This window comes from Cryptomeria japonica, chromosome 1 (genome assembly GCF_030272615.1).
Source record: "Cryptomeria japonica chromosome 1, Sugi_1.0, whole genome shotgun sequence".
Lineage (NCBI taxonomy): Eukaryota > Viridiplantae > Streptophyta > Pinopsida > Cupressales > Cupressaceae > Cryptomeria > Cryptomeria japonica.
In genome coordinates, this window is record NC_081405.1 from 481,489,600 (window position 1) to 481,512,830 (window position 23,231).

The following is a 23,231-nucleotide window of genomic DNA, read 5'->3' on the forward strand; positions in this document are numbered from 1 at the left end:
TTCATTTGATTTCATGCATAGCCAACTAGTGAGTTGTAGTTCTTTTATGAAAGGTAAAATGTGACTAGCCATAGAATTCATTTGAAGTTTTGATAATGCAAATAAACGGACTAATTTCATTAAGGTGAATATGCATTAGGACATTCGTTAGCTAGATTTAAATTAAAATATCGTTAGCTAGATGACATTCATCATTTCAAGATTAGAATAATAAGATCATAGTGACGTTCTTCTATTAGGATTAAAATACAATTATCTTATTGCATATCACTCTTTTTTGGGTTAAATGAAGTTAAATATGAGAGAGATACTTTTACTAATATTTAATGTATAAACAACTAATCAATTATTTCCCATTTTAGTTCAATTTTAGCAATCATAAGCGATTCTTTTTATAAGGATTAAAATATGGATATCTAGTTGAGTTCACCCGATTATAAAATTAATCTGGTGAGGATTATTGATTATAATTACAACATAATTAACTAAAAATATTCATCCAATTTAGTGGAATATAATTAACATGGTGTAGCTCAATTAAGAAGATAAAAGTAATTACCTATATGTTGGTCATTCTTTAGATTCCAACTTAGAAATTATAACATTAATTCTTTGTTTTCCCCTACTCATTTGTTCAATTTACATGCTTAATAACAAGTTAATCCAATGATGTAATCTAGCAATATTCTTTCCACTATTACAACTTTTAAACCACATTATCAGAATATTCTTCCATAATCATAATTACAATGTTTTGTGAACCTAATAAGTACATTTACCAAGATAAATAATGTTAAGCACTTAGATTTAAATTCATTAAATTTCCACCATATACTTATACAAGAATACAAACATCCATGATAATTTAAAGCATAAAACAAAGTAAGCTAACAACCTCGCATAACATAGATATGATCTCGGAGTTCACCCCTAAAGGGGCTACATCTCCGGGTCTGCTCAACTACAAGACCCCTTTGGTATTATATCGTTAGGAATACATAATTTATAAGTCTTTTACATCTTTCCACTTAGGCAAATACAATCAATATACAATAGACACCCCGGTCGGAATTCACATAATGATCCCTTTTGAAACGAATCCTATCCAATACATCAAAGCAAAAGCAACAAAGATTTCTTAACTAGTGGTACCCTAAATGGAGACTTGACCGGCGTTGGTCAGACAAAAGAAATCGGATGACGGGGACCAAACATACCTATCTAGGCCATGCTATTATAACAGACGCATCAAATTTCCAAAATAATAAGCCATGCTCAAGCATTAACAGGTAATTACAACATCTTCTCAAGTTGGCATAAATGTCTAAACAGATTAATTAACCCTTAGATAAGCACTAATGACAAATTGGTTTACAACAATAGTCTAGCCCCTTTTTTAACGACACATAAACAACCCTTTCTACTACACGAACGAGATACATTAAGAGTAAATGAAGACATGGAAAAATCATTTCCGGGCTAAATTAAGTCTCTGTTGCCTACATTTAAAAATTTAAGACCATTACCTCCAATCAATTTACTCATTTTCATATAACCAATTATCATTTGATTTAAAAATCCCAGTGAAAGTCATTGCTATATTAAAGCCCAAAAATACATATATGTAATTAATGATATTTGTTAAATGGATGCTATCTATTTTAGCATGTATTATAATATAAGCATTTATTCCCTTTTTTTTTGTTATAAAAAAAAAACATTATATTTCTAAAATAAAATCCCAAATCCCTTTTTTTTTCAATAACACAAATATTACCCAAAGCATATTTCATTGCATTGTATTTTTTTTTTATAAATACAAAAAAAAATTTTAAAACTAAAATAAAATAATATTAAAAAAAAAAACTTAAAATATTAATAAAGGGAAGGGGCGCTGCGGGGCCCACCTCCCAATCCCGGAAGGTGCGGAACCCACAGTTCCCCCCCCGCTGCCTTACTGTAGCCGTAGGGTTTCCCTGTGAGCCACCGTGGACGCAGGGTTCCCTGCGGACACCGTGGTCGCAGGTTTTACCCTGCGGCCCACGGTGGACGTAGGGATTCCCTGTGGCCCACTGTGGACGTAGGGAAATTACCTGCGAGGCCACGAAGCACGGGGGTAGGGGAAGAAAATGGGGGAGGGGGCGGCGGTGGCGGGAGCCGAGCTTCGGCTCCTCCGCCCGCCAAACCCTAACCCCCAAATATATTTCTTTTTGTTTATGATTTATTTTTTTGTATAAATCTTTTCATACAGTCTAGTTTCATTTTTTTTTTTTCCTTTCTTCTCTTTTTTTTTCTAAAATTTTGAATAAAATCAAATGGAATGACAACAAGAGTGTAAAAACCCCATACCCCATTTTTTTACAGTCATAAAATAAATTTCCAGTTTGTTCCAAAACAACTGTATGGGAAATTATTTTCTCAGCTACTCTAAAAAAAAAGAACACATAATCCTTTACAACCAAAACTTTTTTGATCAAAGAACAACCCATTTTTTTTTTCAGTCCAACAAGAAATAAAAAGATAGATTCGAATTCCTACCTCGTAATGCATTCCGGGCAAGGATCTTGATGAAGAGTTCCAACTGCAACTCCACAGCAAGAGAACTCCATTTCTTTTTCCACATTTTCTTTCCCACCTCCATTTTTTTTTTTTCAAAACAAAACAATCCCCCCAAAAGAGAGAACCCTCAAAATGTTTCCAAAACTAGGTTAAAATGGGAAACCCTAATTTTGCCCTAATTTTCAATTTTGAATTTAGGCATCTATTTTTTTAAAATAAAACAAATGAAAATCCCAAATGGAAGTCATTCATTTCCATTATTTATTACATCTTATTTGTTTTCCTTATTAAAATTAAAATGCTTCTATTTCTTTTTGAGTTTTAAATTTTTAATTCCTCAATATTAATTTTAGGCCTACTTTTATATTTTGGAACTATTGACCAGGTAAGGCGTTTTGATTAATTTAATTTTCTAAAAATCAATCTTTTTATACTATATCAACTATACAAGTAAAAAGGAAATAATTTCTTTTTAAGTAATAAAATTTACCCTTTTTTCTTCCAAAATGCGAAAATGAGTAATTTATTCCTATTTCTCAATTGACTTTTAAATTTTTCCTTTCCAAAATGAATAACTCATTAAATTCATTATTTTCGAATTTAACTATTAAATTGACTTGCTATAACCTAGTAAAGCGACCTTTTTAAATAAATGACTAATCTAATGCAAGAGTCTTATTTATTCTAATTTCTCAACTACAAATGCGTAAATGTTACAAATGCGCAAATGAGCACACTAATCCAAGTTAAATACCTTAAGCTTGCTACATTAATAATTTAAGGCAATCTCTTAAATTAATGATTAATCATATAAAGGAAGCTACCCATTTAAATTTCTAAATTACTAATGTGCTCGTCTATTCATAAATTTGAATTTAATACTTAGAACAACAAACTCCACTTACCTCGTGCAAGGCACGCAAAATGAGGAAGTCCACCAAATCACATGACATGAAATCCAATGAAAAGTGAGAGCCCCATGAACCACACGTGCGATGCTCACCTGACCATGGCTAAGGCAAGACGATAGTTATATGACCACCAAAACCAAATTCTAAAGATAAAGGAGGCATACTCAACCTTGCAAATCCCAAAGGAGATGAACCTTGCCTTAGGTGGAGTCGTACCTGCAATCTCCTGCACTCATGAATCACGCAAGCATACATATACATATACATATTCAATGAAGGCGTTAGCTCGAGATTTATCACAAGAGTTAGGAAACAATTACATTTACACAAGGATCGATGCAAAAGCACAATAATAAGTATGCACAATTTATTTATATTATCTAAACTACACATTGCATATCGGTTAACCTACCATTCAAGAATGCCACATAGGAAGTCAATCAAGGTCAAACAGGTTTTAAAAGTCCGACTAGGGTATGGGCATTACATTCTCCCCCCTTAGGTTCCGACTTACTCCTGGAAGTCGCAAAGTTAAACGGAAGTCCTGCAACACTTATTAGTCCTTAAACTCAACTAACAATCATCAATTTGCACAATAAACTATTTTGCCATCAACTTAGAACATTATTCATAAATCCTCTACATGTGTCATCATCCATGAACAAAAATGCATCTAACATCATCCACATCTTCAAATATTCTATAATTTACACTCAGTCATAGTAAAGATATGAGACTTTTCCCTTTTTTTTTTATACACCAAATTTAAGCAATTTTAAAATATATAGACAAAGTTATCATACTCATTTATCAATCATGACAAGAAAATATGCTCTCAATGTCAATTTCTTTCACCAATTCATCTCTTTCACAAAACTTTAGTGCATAGAACTAGCTTCAAATATCAATTTTTACAACCAAGTTAACTTTTCAACAAATAAGAACAACGTAAGAACTCAATTGTTTGCACTTTTCAGACATACCAGAACCTTTCCAATGACTATGCCCCATAACATAGTGACAAGTTAATACCATTTAATCCATGATTACGCATAATATCCATCCACGAGACTGGTTTGGACAACACAATAGGCCACATGTGAGCATGTCTAATGCTCGGTCAAAGGTAACATATATGATCCACATCTTTATGCCTGCTCTCAGAATAAATACATGATCAACAAATGTCCAACATCTCACTCAAGGGCTTGACGGTGCTAGGGTACACCATAGCGGTGCTACCTTCCATACAAGTCCCTCGTGAATATCCCTTGTTGTGTAAGGTGTTTAGCCTCCAAGAGATAGTCACCACTCATAGGTAGGTAGTGGATCCTAGCTATTTTCACAGACTCACATACCTCCATCCTCAAGGTTCCCTGCGTCTACTTCCTTGTATACACTCATCCAAGCCCGTCTCCTACTTTCTTGGAGAGGAATTCACATTGCAACACAAGACCAGCATATGAAAACAACAAGGATAAACCAGTTTAGCCACCAAAGTACAAAAGATTAAAGATAATAATTTTTGGATTTGCAACATCAAATCAAGTAAGATCAAAATTGCAAGATCGTGGCTAAACTGTCAAGGTCAAAGTAAAATAAATTGCTGGCCCACAAAGAAATAAATAAATAATTAAAAGAAAATCATAATTGCACATTACATCACTACGTGACTAGTAGCTAGCCACCAATGAGGAAGGAAGGAACAATCGTCTAGCTATCCTAGTAGCTCATCATGTGGTGTGGCCAAGTCACACATCCACATGGCATGGCAGTGTGCACCTCGACATCACCCCGCATCACATCATCACGTGGCATGGCTCTACCCTATACCTAGCGGTAGGCCGCATGGAAATGTCTACTACATCCCGCATCGTGTCTCAGCACGGCATGGCAATACTCCAAGTGAACAAAGCACGCAATGGACATATCCCGCATGGCAGTGTACCCCGTGGATAAGGCACGCGCTAGTCACACTCCGCATAGCGATGTTCCTCTCAGGATACTTGCCGTAAGCCAGAGGTATACATGGCTGAGGTCTACCCACAAGTCTACCAACACTAGTCAGTTGGCAACTTATGCAAGAAAATAACACGCCTCTCATGAAGACAAGGCAACAGATGCTCCAATAGAATCCAACAATATGCTCAAAAACTGTCATCTATATGCTCAAAATAAAGTATAGGAATAAGGCTGGCACACATGAACCTCGTAAATCGGTTCATCACAAGGGGAAGTATTGAGTACACCTATGTTATAGCTTCATTACAAAACTATATTTTTCCTCAAAATAGGGAAGCTAAAGTCGCTTCGCGTCGACATTACTCGTACACTGCTCATACTATTCAAGGAATGGTGACTTCTACTACTACCCCTTCACATACTAACTTATCAACAACCCGTGGGTTGGCACTCAGTAAGGAAACAAATAAGCAACATCACATAGATAGGTATGGTTTCCCATACTCATAAGCAAACATATCCCCCATGGTTGATTACTTCACCATCCCATGGGCACACAAAACAAGTACGGGTTTTCTCACAACACACACAGAGTAGCACCATTACTGGTTTAGTCACATTTACGGGGAGTACTTTACATTATGCTAACATATACTTAAGGGAAGTTTTAACTATGCTTTACACATGAATCACCAACAAAGTTTACTCTAGATCCACGTTCTGAAATTTTCATCAATTCAAATTTACACAAAGAAATAACATCATTCTGATATCTTTCTCAATCTTCCCTAAGCATTTTCATTCACATTACTAACTATGCAATCTCCCTTTCCAAGATGAAAAATGTTCCCCTTTCAATTAGAAGCCCAAAGCAACATAAAATTTCATATGCGTTATAACAAAATTTCTTCTTAAATCACTGCATTCTAAATAGTGTTTCAAAAACAACAATTCCTATATTTTAGACAAGAGGAGGAAGAGAGTAGGAAAATCAACTATTTCCTACGAATACACAAGAATTTCAAAATCACACCATATGCTCGGGTATAAGTTTATCAATGAAGTTGCACGGTTTTCATTTGCTATCTTTTAGGAAGGTGTCAAAGCATCCTAACATGACATTTCTAATCATTATTGTTGCACTATAATGTTCTAGTTTTCCGAACAAGAATTCAAAACAACCAAATTTTCTTTTGTAATACAAGTCTTCTTGAGAACAATCGCTATTCGCAATACAATACAATACAATAATACATCAAATTTAACATTGAAAATTTATAATATCACAAGGAGGTAAATGAAGGGCTATCTACTAGATTTTACACATTTAATGCATACAAATCAACAAGTCTTTTACTTACTCCTTTCGAAACATAATAAGACAATTACCCATATCCAAAGCAAGTTAAAAGTGCGTCACTTAATAGGTCCTAAATCACACTAGTTGAATAAGCACATAAAACAATCTTTTGAGGAGTACATTACTTCACTCTTGAAGCTACTACAACATGCCCTCTTTTGGTATTCTTTTTCACATCAAGCAATTTTCACAAAATCACTATGCGCATTTTAATGCACCTTACTTAAAATGGAATTTAACTATACTACTCCTACCAAGCACATGGAGAGTCCTTAATGCAAACATACCATTTTCTATCATTAACCAAAAATTAACTCCCAAGTCATTCCCTTTCACAATCTAAAACACAAAAACATTATGAGGCTCACACAAGGGCTCAAGATATATCATCCTTTCTCTTGCAATAAGAAAACTTAAATAAGCGATAACTGCACATGTCAATTCCTTTTAATTTACTTAGAGAGAGAAAAGAAGATGAGTCATAATCACTCAATGTACTACATGATAAGCATTAACATTTGCCATTCTAGTCTTTCAAGTGGACAATCATTAAGATAGATCAAACCAAAAACAAGCACATACTGTACTTCTAGGTCCAAGATATTAACAACCAACCCAGATGGATTAGTCAAAAGAGTAAAATAAATTGAAAATGAAGGTACATACAACTCCCTTTTAAAGTAAGAGAAATCGTAGACCAAGACCTCGTTAAGCAGACAAAACACCTATAATTATTTCCAAAACACCCACATCAAGAAGGTGAAAATAAAGTGTGAACACACACGTTACACACAAGTAGGGGTTGTCAAATCACACCCTCACATCAAGGTGGGCAAGCATACAACATAAGGTAGACACACACACACCAACTAAGGGCACAAGCGAAACCAGAGATCCCAGTGTTGCAACATGGGCTCTGATACCAAGTGTAATGCCCCGCCAGGAAACCCCTAAGGGTTTAAGTTAAAAACACTCAAATAGAGTGTAAATATTTTTTTTTTAAATAATAATTAAGAGCGTTAATGAAAAGTTACAATATTAAGATAGTTTGAAGTTATCTCAAAGTTATCTCTAACTAGATAACACAGCGGAAGGCTAAAACGATCCTAAGGAGTTTCCCAACGCGATTACATAACCTGACACCTAACTCAACTTGCATCATTAGATCCATTAAACTGGATATCATAATTACGAGATAATGCATAGATCTTGATTATATAAGTGTTCTATGGTTGGACATCTTATAATTTTAGGAAGCGTTCAATTACTTTGGGTGGTTAGGAGGCCATTGAGAGGTTATTTATTCATTGCACTTTAATTCATAATTACATTAAGAGGCCTCCAAAAAGGTTCATGCATTTAATATAATGAAGTTCATTCTATTGGGATTAGGGAATCCATTCACAATTCGATATCATCCTTTAATATTAAAAGTATGGTTAATCAGACGAGATTCATTCATTAAGGATTAACTACAATTAATAGAGTGAGATCCCTTCATTTGATTTCATGCATAGCCAACTAGTAAGTTGTAGTTCTTTTATGAAAGGTAAAATGTGACTAGCCATAGAATTCATTTGAAGTTTTGATAATGCAAATAAACGGACTAATTTCATTAAGGTGGATATGCATTAGGACACATGAGAGCATCCTTTAAATTAAAATATCGTTAGCTAGATTTAAATTAAAATATCGTTAGCTAGATGACATTCATCATTTCAAGATTAGAATAATAAGATCATAGTGACGTTCTTCTATTAGGATTAAAATACAATTATCTTATTGCATATCACTCTTTTTTGGGTTAAATGAAGTTAAATATGAGAGAGATACTTTTACTAATATTTAATGTATAAACAACTAATCAATTATTTCCCATTTTAGTTCAATTTTAGCAATAATAAGGGATTCTTTTTATAAGGATTAAAATATGGATATCTAGTTGAGTTCACCCGATTATAAAATTAATCTGGTGAGGATTATTGATTATAATTACAACATAATTAACTAAAAATATTCATCCCATTTAGTGGAATATAATCAACATGGCGTAGCTCAATTAAGAAGATAAAAGTAATTACCTATATGTTGGTCATTCTTTAGATTCCAACTTAGAAATCATAACATTAATTCTATCTTTGTTTTCCCCTACTCATTTGTTCAATTTACATGCTTAATAACAAGTTAATCCAATGATGTAATCTAGCAAGATTCTTTCCACTATTACAACTTTTAAACCACATTATCAGAATATTCTTCCATAATCATAATTACAATGTTTTGTGAACCTAATAACTACATTTACCAAGATAAATAATGTTAAGCACTTAGATTTAAATTCATTAAATTTCCACCATATACTTATACAAGAATACAACCATCCATGATAATTTAAAGCATAAAACAAAGTAAGCTAACAACCTCGCATAACACAGATATGATCTCGGAGTTCACCCCTAAAGGGGCTACATCTCCGGGTCTACTCAACTGCAAGACCCCTTTGGTATTATATCGTTAGGAATACATAATTTATAAGTCTTTTACATCTTGCCACTTAGGCGAATACAATCAATATACAATAGACACCCCGGTCGGAATTCACATAATGATCCCTTTTGAAGCGGATCCTATCCAATACATCAAAGCAAAAGCAACAAATATTTCTTAACTAGTGGTACCCTAAATGGAGACTTGACCGGCATCGGTCAGACAAAAGCAATCGGATGACGGGGACCCAACATACCTATCTAGGCCGTGCTATTATAACAGACGCATCAAATTTCCAAAATAATAAGCCATGCTCAAGCATTAACGGGTAATTACAACATCTTCTCAAGTTGGCATAAACGTCTAAACAAATTAATTAACCCTTAGATAAGCACTAATGACAAATTGGTTTACAACAATAGTCTAGCCCCTTTTTTAACGACACATAAACAACCCTTTCTACTACACGAACGAGATACATTAAGAGTAAATGAAGACATGGAAAAATCATTTCCGGGCTAAATTAAGTCTCTGTTGCCTACATTTAAAAATTTAAGACCATTACCTCCAATCAATTTACTCATTTTCATATAACCAATTATCATTTGATTTAAAAATCCCAGTGAAAGTCATTGCTATATTAAAGCCCAAAAATACATATTTTGTAATTAATGATATTTGTTAAATGGATGCTATCTATTTTAGCATGCATTATAATATAAGCATTTATTCCCTTTTTTTTTGTTATAAAAAAAAAACATTATATTTCTAAAATAAAATCCCAACTCCCTTTTTTTTTCAATAACACAAATATTACCCAAAGTATATTTCGTTGCATTGTATTTTTTTTTTATAAATACAAAAAAAAATTTTAAAACTAAAATAAAATATTATTAAAAAAAAAATTTTAAATATTAATAAAGGGAAGGGGCACTGCGGGGCCCACCTCCCAATCCTGGAAGGTGCGCAACCCACAGTTCCCCCCCCCCCGCTGCCTTACTACAGGCGCAGGGTTTCCCTCAGAGCCACCGTGGACGCAGGGTTCCCTGCGGACACCGTGGTCGCAGGTTTTACCCTGCGGCCCACGGTGGACGTAGGGATTCCCTGTGGCCCACTGTGGACGTAGGGAAATTACCCGCGAGGCCACGAAGCACGGGGGTAGGGGAAGAAAATGGGGGAGGGGGCGGCGGCGGCAGGAGCCAAGCTTCGGCTCCTCCGCCCGCCAAACCCTAACCCCCAAATACATTTTTTTTTGTTTATGATTTATTTTTTTGTATAAATCTTTTCATACAGTCCAGTTTCATTTTTTTTTTTTTCCTTTCTTCTCTTTTTTTTTCTAAAATTTTGAATAAAATCAAATGGAATGACAACAAGAGTGTAAAAACCCCATACCCCATTTTTTTACAGTCATAAAATAAATTTCCAGTTTGTTCCAAAACAACTGTATGGGAAATTATTTTCTCAGCTACTCTAAAAAAAAAGAACACATAATCCTTTACAACCAAAACTTTTTTGATCAAAGAACAACCCATTTTTTTTCTTCAGTCCAACAAGAAATAAAAAGATAGATTCGAATTCCTACCTCGTAATGCATTCCGGGTAAGGATCTTGATGAAGAGTTCCAACTGCAACTCCACAACAAGAGAACTCCATTTCTTTTTCCACATTTTCTTTCCCACCTCCATTTTTTTTTTTTCAAAACAAAACAATCCCCCCAAAAGAGAGAACCCTCAAAATGTTTCCAAAACTAGGTTAAAATGGGAAACCCTAATTTTGCCCTAATTTTCAATTTCGAATTTAGGCATCTATTTTTTTAAAATAAAACAAATGAAAATCCCAAATGGAAGTCATTCATTTCCATTATTTATTACATCTTATTTGTTTTCCTTATTAAAATTAAAATGCTTCTATTTCTTTTTGAGTTTTAAATTTTTAATTCCTCAATATTAATTTTAGGCCTACTTTTATATTTCGGAACTATTGACCGGGTAAGGCGTTTTGATTAATTTAATTTTCTAAAAATCAATCTTTTTATACTATATCAACTATACAAGTAAAAAGGAAATAATTTCTTTTTAAGTAATAAAATTTACCCTTTTTTCTTCCAAAATGCGAAAATGAGTAATTTATTCCTATTTCTCAATTGACTTTTAAATTTTTCCTTTCCAAAATGCATAACTCATTAAATTCATTATTTTCGAATTTAACTATTAAATTGACTTGCTATAACCTAGTAAGGCGACCTTTTTAAATAAATGACTAATCTAATGCAAGAGTCTTATTTATTCTAATTTCTCAACTACAAATGCGTAAATGCTACAAATGTGCAAATGAGCACACTAATCCAAGTTAAATACCTTAAGCTTGCTACATTAATAATTTAAGGCAATCTCTTAAATTAATGATTAATCATATAAAGGAAGCTACCCATTTAAATTTCTAAATTACTAATGTGCTCGTCTACTCATAAATTTGAATTTAATACTTAGAACAACAAACTCCGCTTACCTCGTGCAAGGCATGCAAAACGAGGAAGTCCACCAAATCACATGACATGAAATCCAATGAAAAGTGAGAGCCCCATGAACCACACGTGCGTTGCTCACCTGACCATGGCTAAGGCAAGATGATAGTTATATGACCACCAAAACCGAATTCTAAAGATAAAGGAGGCATACTCAACCTTGCAAATCCCAAAGGAGATGAACCTTGCCTTAGGTGGAGTCGTACCTGCAATCTCCTGCACTCATGAATCACGCAAGCATACATATACATATACATATTCAATGAAGGCGTTAGCTCGAGATTTATCACAAGAGTTAGGAAACAATTACATTTACACAAGGATCGATGCAAAAGCACAATAATAAGTATGCACAATTTATTTATATTATCTAAAGTACACATTGCATATCGGTTAACCTACCATTCAAGAATGCCACATAGGAAGTCAATAAAGGTCAAACGGGTTTTAAAAGTCTGACTAGGGTATGGGCATTACATAAACCCACCAGTTCTAGTACCACCAATAGTAGGAAAGCCACTCATTTTATACATTTCAACAATAGATATATCACTGGGGGCACTATTGGCACAAGAAGATCAACAAGGAAAGGAATGAGCCATATACTACATCAACAGGACATTGAATGGCTATGAACTCAACTATACATTCATTGAGAAGGCTTGTCTAATAGTAGTCTTCACTTCTCAAAAGTTTTTACATTATATGCTAGCACACACAATTAAGCTAGTGGTAAAAATTAATCCTCTCAAATATCTACTCAGCAAGGCAGCTCTTACAGACCGATTGGCTAAATGGGTCATGATTCTTAGTGAATTTGATATCCACTACACAGAATGAAGAGCTATCAAAGGACAAGCAATTGCAGATCAACTAGCTGAAGCACTGCTACCAGGAAAACAAACTATGGAGATTGAATTTCTTGACAAAGATTTTCTTGCTATTTCTACCAAGCAATGGACCCTATACTTTGACGGATCCTACACACAACATGGTTCAGGTGCTGGCATTCTATTTATCACTCCTAAAGGACACACTATACCAAGATCATATAGACAGATGTTTCCATACACAAATAATGCGGCTGAATATGAGGCATTGGTTATAGGCATCAAAATGGCCATAGAATGGAAAATCATGGAGTTAATGGTCTACGGAGATTCAAAACTAGTCGTCAATCAAATCAACAATGACTATTAGAAAAAAGATGACAAGCTACTACCCTACAAATGAATGGTGGATGACTTCAAACAATATTTTGTACACATCACCTTTGAGCAAATACCAAAGTTGAACAACAAAGTAGCCGATGCAATGGCTACTATCACTTCATTACTATAGATTCTAGAGCAATAGAGTCGTTACAAGTTTCTGGTATAGCAACTATTCTCCCCAGGCTATGACCACTCTAAATCCCATGTTATCTATACCTTGACTAGTTCAGATTCTCCTTTGTATGGACCAATATATGATTATCTAAAGAACAACATCCTACCCATTGACCTATCTCGAAACCAAAAACATAATTTTATCTGACAAGCCGCCCGTTATACCCTTACTGCTGATGCTTTGTACCGTCAAGGTCTAGATGGTACTCTTCTTCGTTGCCTTGATCTTAATGAATCTTGTTTTGCTTTACACGAGCTTCACAAAGGTATTTGTGGCACACATTCAAGTGGGACTACTCTTGCTAAAAAGCTTCTAAGAATGGGATATTACTGGCCGACAATGGAAAAAGATTCTTATCATTTTGCAAAAAAGTGTCCTAAGTGCTAGATCCATGGCAATCTGATACATGCACCAGCACAAGAACTACAACTATTTACAACATCCTAGCCATTTTGTCAGTGGGGAGTCGACTTGGTCAGAAAAATTCATCCTTCATCTTCAAATGGACACAAGTTCATTATAACTGCAACAGAATACTTTACCAAGTGGATAGAAGCAGTCCCCATGACCACAGTGACTAGAAAACAAATTTCCTCTTTTATCCTAAACTATCTGATCTACAGATATGGTATTCCAGGCTCCATCATCACCAATAATGGATGACCTTTCAAAAACCAAGATGTCTGAGAACTATGTGAACAATTCAAAATACAACATCAGTTCTCTACACCATACTACCCACAGGTGAATGGTCAAGTAGAAGCATCCAACAAGACAATACTAAAAATCCTAAAGAAAATAGTGAATGATGCAGGCAAAGATTGGCATGTACAACTCAATCCAACACTTTGGGCATACAGAACTAGCATCCGCACACCTACAGGACCAACACCTTTCTCATTGGTCTATGGATTTGAAGCTATTTTACCCTTGGAAGTAGAAATTCCATCTCTTAGAATCTCTCTAAAAGGCTTAACCCCAGATGAAGAGTATCAAGTCAACTGAATACAAGAACTAGAACTATTAGATGAAAGATGTCAACATGCTTACACTCATCTCAAAGCATATCAGCAATGCATGTGCAGAAGCTACAATCACAAGGTCATTCCACGAAATTACAAAGTTGGTGACCTAGTCCTCAAGGAAAATCCAAGAAATCAGCAAGATCGAGAAAAGAAAGGGAAATTTGAACCTAACTGGTTAGGTCCCTATGTCATCATATCCGTCTATGGATTAGGTGCTTATCAACTAACAACTTCAGAAGGAGATGTGCTCGATGAACCAACTAACAACATTCATCTGAAGAAATATTACACTTGAGTAGTCTAATGCATGGAAAAAGTAAAAACAATCAAAAAATAAAAAAATCAAGGAAAAGAAAATAAAAAGGTACAATAAAAGCAACTGGTGAAAACCTGGTAACAGGTGCTATTGTGAAAGGACAACTCCTTTATCTATATCCACATCCTTATCTCCGCAGTAAAACACTATCAGCCATCGCCCAACACTTAGCAAATATCCATTCAGGACATACTTAGCGTAGTCACTATCCTGATTTATCCATCTATCCTTTCACCACATTTTACCATGGCTTGGTAATCACTGTACATACCCGCATCAAGAGGTACACTTAGCTAGGGACAATAATTGTCAAAACTTACAAGCATGTTCAAACCATCAAGACTATTTGCAAAACTTAAAGAATCACGTCCAACAAACAAAAACTTACACAAACCCAAATCAAAACATTGATCAATAAAAGATTCACAAGAGAAATACGATGGATGATTTTCTGAAGTACCAAATGTTGCATTTTGCATAAAGTCTTGACTATTTTTTCATTTAAACTTTTTGAATTATTGGATTCTCTAAATTTTCTCAACAATGCTTCCAAGCTAGAGAACATCGAGAAACTCCAATATTTTCTTAGTCTTTTGTCTATGAGGCGATCATTTCTATTGTGTGGATATTTGTCTCGAGACGTGATTCACAATATATCACTAAAGACATGAATCCACTTTACACATACAAATGGTCTAATCTTGTCTGTTTATACGCAATCCGCACTCAGGTCATCCTAGTTCAATTATACCTTGACGTTTGTGCTATCTTGCAAAATCAAACATCATGTAAATTTTTCTTAGGTCATCATGGTTCAATTATACCATTATGCTTGTATAAATTTTCAACATATCCAAATATCAATCAATGCTCAATGATGATACATATATCGAAAGCAAATAACATGTGGTTATATCAGGATGACAAATGCAGAATGAGGATGGTCAAAAACAATTAGTTGCATCTCATTTTACAATTAGTTGCATCTCATTTTACAATTAGTTGCATATCATTTTACAATTAGTTGCACATTAAATCATACATCTCATTTTCAAGATACATCTCATAGCACATTAAATCATACATCTCATTTTCAAGATACATCTCATAGCATATCAAATCATACATCTCGTTTTCAAGATACATCTCATAAACATCATACATTTACATCATTGCATTTCACTTCATCATAACATCTTTCTAAGAATTGCATCATCATAAAATAAGCACAAGCATATAGAAAGCATGCATCCATAACACATCACATGATCAAAGAAAATGGTGTCATATATATATATATATATATATAAAATGATCAAAATATACAATATCTATCATGTTTGTGCCCCGTACAACAAAAACAATGATAAAAAATACAAATAGAGACATCTCTCTCAAGAGTGACTATCTCCTGAGGGAGACGGTCTCGACGTAGATCTCCCAGCCCCTGGATCTCCAGGAGGATCCTATCTATGTGGCCCCATCATGCCTCTTCTCTCTGACCATGAACCAGTCTCTCAAGATCAACTCGATCTCGATTGCATAAAACTTTGTACTCGGCGCTCCCTAGGCACTGCATCCTCGTAATGGCATCGATAGTACTTCACCTCCTTGGCTCTCAAAGCCAACTCTCTCAAGGTGTTTCTCATCAGGCCACCTACTACCGCTCTCTACAAGCTCGTTGTGAGCTCCTCTGCTCGACCCCGTCGCTCTATCTCAGTGTCGCACTCGGTGGTCAGCTATGTAATCTGACATTGTTGCACTATCACCTGCAAGGTCCTAATTTGGGCATCCTCCACATGAGTTAGAATCCAGACCCATAGGGGTACCCCCTGTCCCTCTACCTGTTCTTGGTGCTGGTGGAGGTAACACATTAGTCCTCCTCCTCTAGCCTAGCTGTCTCACCTCATCAGTCCCTCCCACTGCTTCTATCACCTCTCCTACCATCCCCTCACCCCCTGCTCCAATAGCCAAACCTCCTCTACCTCTATCCATCACAACTCATCAAACTGCTCTCTCCACCCACACCCCTCTATCACCCCCAATCTCCTCTCTCTTGTTGTCCTCCTCCACCACTTCCATCATCTCCCTCATCCCCATCTTCCCCTCCCTCATCCTCATCATCATCAAAAGTGGGCAGCGTCTCCTCTGGATCTGATATCCTCGCCAAGGCACGAGCTGTGAATAATCGAGCAAACTCATCCGTCATCCCAGCATCCAAAATCTCAAGGGCGTAGTCCCATATCTAGCCTACTAACTGGACAAACTCCTCTACGACCACTGCATTGTCAAAAGTTAGACCCAAATCTGGTATATCTTGCCTTCGATGCGCATACAAACAGGTCCCTTGTGGTATCCCTTGCTGCCAACCAAACTACCACAAAACTCTCGTAACCAAAAATTTCTCGATCACAAACGGGGTACAACCTATCAAAAATTGGGTCATGAAGATATATGGCATCTCCAATCCATCCTTGGCCCACACCTCGCAACCTATATACGGTTGCCAGATGACCATATCAAAGTCATCCAATACCCTCCTCCAATGCTCAAGTTTGCCTAGCTTCCGCTAGACAACTAACCCCCCGTATCCATATGCGTATGCACACCCAACATTCCTATCTCTATCCACCAATGGCCTAGCTGCGGGAATATGCTCCCAACACCATACCTGTAGAAGTGTCATGTCAGCTGACAAACTACCGTAATCCAGGTAGACTACCTCATGCAAGTCCCTGTACAAATGGGTTAGCATAGTCGATCCCCATGCGAACCTACGGCCCTGTGTAACCATCTCCTCCAGCACTAGTCCCCATCCCATAGATAGTCCCTTCAACTTATGATTGGGACATAGAAAACCACCTATAAAACCTGACATTACCGATGGAAGAGGCGCATAGTCCAAATCCAGAAACTCCTACCACAAAATCTCGTATCCGCACACTGTATCATCATGAAATATCCAACAAAGTGCCTCTGTCTTGCCCTCCTCTGACTACTCATAAGGTAGTAGTGCACCTACTACAGGTATGCACAAGATCCAATAACAATCCTCTGGGGTCACTGTCATCTCTCCTATGGAAAAGTGGAAGGTATTCATATCACTGTGCCATCTCTCTGCTAGCGCTATAAGTAAACCCCGGTTCACAGTAAACCGAGGCATATCTAATAGGGAAGATAGGCCACATCTATCAATAATGTCTAGATCATCCTGTGCCAACTGTGGTATCAACACCCATGGTCTCGGGAACCGCTCACGTGACTGAACCACTCCCAATCACTCCGATCAAAAAGCAAAACAAGTCCAATATCAGTTTCCTCATCAAAACATAGATATCAAAATCAAAATCACATCAAAAACCATATCAACTTGTAACACAACTCAAGTTTTTAAAAACAATATCAAACTTGTAACACAACTCAAGTCCCCACATCACATCAACTTGTAACACAACTCAAGTTTCCAACCCATATCAACTTGTAAAACAACTCAAGTTCCACAATCATATCATTTTGTAACACAAATCAAGATCCACATATATTAACTTGAAACAATGCAAATCAAATAAAGTTTATATCAATTCCACATCAATATCTATGAATAACTTGAAAAATCGCAAATCAAACCAAGTTATATCGGCACTTATATTGGACAACTATCAAAACCATGACAACAAACACAGAAATGAAACATTTACACCTATCCCAGCAAAACTGACCTTATCCTATCAATTTTCCTCACTTGCAAATCATCCTTTCTCGCTAAAACGATCGCATGTGCTAACTAAATTTGGCTATGCGCTAACCTATTTTCTCCACGTGCTATCCTATCTACCCCACATGCTAGATTAACTCTATGTGCTACCTATTTCTTCCAATGTGCCATCTAATCTACCCTAAGCGCTAAACCTATCCCATGAGCTAACCTATCCTGCATCTACGCTACCTATCCAACCCTATGCACTAGGTCTAACCTACGCGCTACTTATCCCTACCCATGCGGCTCCCTGTGCACCCAATGAGCTAGGTTTACCTGATGCGCTACCTATTTCACCTTCTGCGCTACCCTGTATCCCTAATGTGCTAAGTTACATTTATGCGCTAACCTAGAAAATTTGTGTGCTAACCTAGAAAATTTGTGTGCTAACCTAGCAAATTTATGCACTACCCTAAGTTTTCGGAAGTTACCCAAAATTGAAACCCTTATGCACTATGAAATTTTTCGTATGCACTAACCGACGACCCCTATGCGCTAAACCAAAAAAATCGCATGCCAAAATTCAAAACATTACCAAAAATGACAAAATCAAAAATCAAAAAGGGGTCAAAAGGGTTGACTTACCAGTGGTCCATATGCGGCAGGCCTTCAATACCTCTGAACGCACTCAAATCGATGTGTAGAATATGAGATAGACATTTTGTCTTCTCTCCAAAAGTCTTTCTCTCCAAAGTCAACAAGCACAAATGAGACAAAACAATGCACTTTTCCCCTTTTATACGGTGAAATAAAATTATGGTTAGGGGATTGAGCATGTAATTCACTCATGGTCTTCCTCGTACCCTCACACATATCCATATCGGGAGATGAATCAACTGTTAGCATTCCACATAGCCAACATTTTACAATGCAAACACAATTATCAAATCAAAACAAATTATCCAAATTTTTGATTCATCTCCCGAGGGGGCATTATCAACATCAATTAACAAATCTGGAGCATGGCATATCTGAAAATGACATAAAATTTTTATTTGATCATAAATCACGATGACCCATCATTTTCTTTGAATTAACATGTGCACACACATCACTTCAAAGAGGAGCAAAATGTAGACATATAAAAATGACCATATTCCTAAATGAATATCTTATGTTCATTTCTCTATTTAATTAAATCCAATTTAATTGAATTACTCACATTCCTCTATTTAATTAACTAAATTACTCCATTTATTTAAATTAAATTTACTAGACCTCTTTTACCATTTAATAGGATAAATCATTTTATTCAACTAAATCCCCTATCCACTTTTTAATTAAATTCAAATTTAATTAAATAGTTTATCCTAAATTGAATAAATCTAATTTATTTAATTTCCCCAATTGCAACCAAATTGAATTAAATTCATTTTATTCAATTAAATCCTATTAGCCCTCCATCCACTTGCAAAATCCTATATCTCCCACTTTCTTCCTAAACCCTATTCCTAACCCCTCTTCTAGACTCTTTTAATCGTTTCCAATTAGCCTAACCCATCTCTTAAAATTTATCACATCCCTGAGCAAGGGGAAGTCACTTCTCAAACCCTTAAAGTCTTTGATAACCATTAAAGGCTTAAAGTCTCCAACAACTTTTTCTTCCAAACCATTAATGGTTAACTCAGCCCTCTAGCATGATTAGAGACTTTCTCTAAACTCAACCTCCATGTAACCCAAGGGTCTCATCAAGCATTTATTGCTTTGACCATGGTTATCCTTAATCCTTTGCACAAAAGTTTATCCTTTGGATAAAACCTTTATCCATTGGATAACCCTAACCTAACCTTAACCTAACCTTAACCCTTACCCCCTAAGATAACCATGAGGTCTTCTCAAGCATTTAATTCTTCTTACATCTCCTCTCAACCAACCCTTTGTTGCAAATTGTCACCATTTCAATGGTCCCAATTGCAAACATGGATTCCCAACTTTTGAACTCAACCCTTGATTACCTCTTTCAATCTTGGCCATCCATTGCTCTATTTTTGCTATAAATAGAGCTCTCCATCCTCCATTTTAATCATCCAAGTCTTTAGCATCATACTTATACTAAAATCCATCCAAGCTTTAATATATCATTTATGCTCATTATTTAGCCTCTCTTTTCAATAGGAATTAATCTAAATATGCATGTTTAGAGTAATTTCCTTATCATTTAGCTTAATAATAGACTAATACATCATGCTAGGATAGTCTTGCTACTAATATTGTCATCCTATAATCTAGTTTATTGCATTTATAGGATCATGCATAGCTTAGGATGCATTTCATCTTAAAATCAACCAAAGCATCCCTTGTTCTTGCATTTGTCATCCCTAAACCACTTTGCTCAGTGATCTAGGAGAAACAACATTCATTTGAGGGACCTTGTGAGATAGAGAACCATGGAATCAACCTTGGGAAGCTGAGCCATACTTCATGACTACATAGCTTGCACCAGAAAGTCCTGTGGGTGTGTGATCAAGGCTCCTTAGGCTTCATTTTTTACATTTCAAGTTCTATTGACCCACATTTCCCGCATACAACCATAAGTTTTTATTTATCCCTTACCGGGATATCCTCATCTCCCTTCTCGATCCACTGCCAACCAACCCCATCCTCTGAAGGGGATATATAGTTGTTTAACAGGGATCCTCTATGAGATTGAAGAAGGATACGAGTAGCACCAAAGTCATGGATATTATCAATAGCCTTATATCCACCCCATGAATCTGACCAAAAAAGAGCTTTATCCTCGGACCCTAGGTTCCAAGTAAGTTTGTCTGAGATGATCCTCCTGCAGTCTAACATAAAATTCCATAGGCAAGACCCTATGGGAGGGTTGGTTTCTCTAAATATTTGGATAGGATTCCCTCCATTAAGGTATTTGGGGTGCAGCAAGAGAGCCCATTCGAGGTGGGGGGTTTTGAACATCCTCCAGACCAACTTGACACCCAAGGCTTTGCCCTGATCATGAAGGTTTTTAATGCCAATTCCTCCCTCTTCTTTAGGTTTGCATATCTTGTCCCAAGATATGAGTGATATTTTATGATTGTCATTAGCACCTTGCCAAAAGAAAGTCCTGAGATGCTTGTTGATCTCTACAAGTTTAGAAGAAGATAAATGTTGACAAGAGAGCTGGTAAATGGGCATAGCTGATAAGAACAATCTAACCAAGGTTGCTCTACCTGCAGATGAGAGTCATTTTACTTTCGAAGTGTTAATCCTAGACTTGATTTTATCCACCAAGTTGTCCCATAATTTTGAGGGTCTTTGACCCTTGTTAAGGGGAATGCCTACGTATTTGCAAGGAAGAGTTCCTTCACTAATCTCAAGGACATTGTTGATCACTTTCCCTAAGGAGGGGTCTATGTTGAACATAAAAACTACAGACTTGGCCAGATTCACCTCTTGACCTGAGGCTAGCATATAGGAATTAAGGATGCCTTTGAAGGCGCTCACTTCCCTTACACTTCCCTACCCAAAAGCATCGTGTCATTGACAAATTGCTGGTGGGTAAATGGAGGGAGGCCACTGGTAATGGGGATTCCTTAGATCCCTCCTTCCTCTTTGGCCTTAGAGATGGACCTACCTAGGGCTTTAGCCATGATGATGAAGAGGAAGGGGGACATAGGATCTCCTTCCCTGAGCCCTCTTGAGCTGTTGAAGAAACCTTCCAGGGAACCATTAGCCAAGACTGATAATTTGGGGGTGGATATACATTCAAAGATTAGGTTGATCCAGGATTTGGAAAATCCAAAGGCCTCCAAGAATTTGCATAGGAAGCGCCAATCAACTTTGTCGTAAGCTTTGCTTATGTCTAATTTGACTAGCATACTTGGGGCCCTGTTGAGCTAGACCAAATGAATGGCCTCTTGGGCTATAATAACCCCATCATAGATTGATCTATCTACTATGAAGCTAGTTTGTTCTTCACTAATGATAATGGGGAGAAGATTCTAGAGTCTAGATGTTAGGGTTTTGGTTAAGAGTTTGTACAGAGTGTTACAAAGGTCTATTGGTCTGAAGTCATTAAAGCTTTCAGGATTCTCTTTTTGGGGATGAGAGCTAAGAAGGTATTGTTCATTTCTTTGAGAATCTTACTATAGTTCCTAATACCTTCTAAGGTGTCTATGATCTCTATCCCCATAAAACCCCAACATTTTTGGAAAAAGCTAGTGGGAAATCCATCTGGGCCCAGGGCCTTGTCGGGATTCATCTTCATAAGGACAGATTTAACCTCCTCCTCTGAGAATTTCTTTGACAGGATTTTGGTGTGGTCATCGTTAATGAGTTTTGGAAGATTCTTGATAATATTGAGTTGGCCTCTAAGGTTGGAGCCTTCAATATTGTTTATTATTTTATCAAAAAACCTTGCTGCCTCGTAGGCAACATCATCTGGTTTAGATAGGATGGAACCCTAGCAATTCTTAATTTTAGAAATTCGATTGACCCATCGCCTCTGCTTAATACTATTGTGGAAAAATAGTATTTCGGTCCCCATCACTCAACCAAGTCTCCCTCAATTTTTGTTTTCAAAAGATCTTTTCATTTGAGAGTATCTTTTCATACTCAGAGAGTAGAGCCTTTTCTTTGAGGAAGAGATGTTCATCCATCCCCTTCTCAAGAACCTCAATGTTAACATTCTTAAGATCATTTTCTATTAGGAGGTTTTTTATTGAAAATATTTCCAAAATTAGTCCTATTCCATTCTAAGAGCTTCCTTTTGATAAGCTTTAACTTGCTTGTGATAATAAACATCTTCAAACCAGAGAAAAAATATCTTCTCCACGAGTTCTCAATTAATTTTAAAAAGTTATCATCTCTGAACCACATGCTCTCAAATTTGAATGGACATTTTTTAGGGGAGTGGTCAGATAATAAGATTAGTTGGAGTGGGAAATGGTCAAATCATGCTAAAGGGAGGGGTTTCTCATTCAAGGTAAAGTTAAGCTCTGA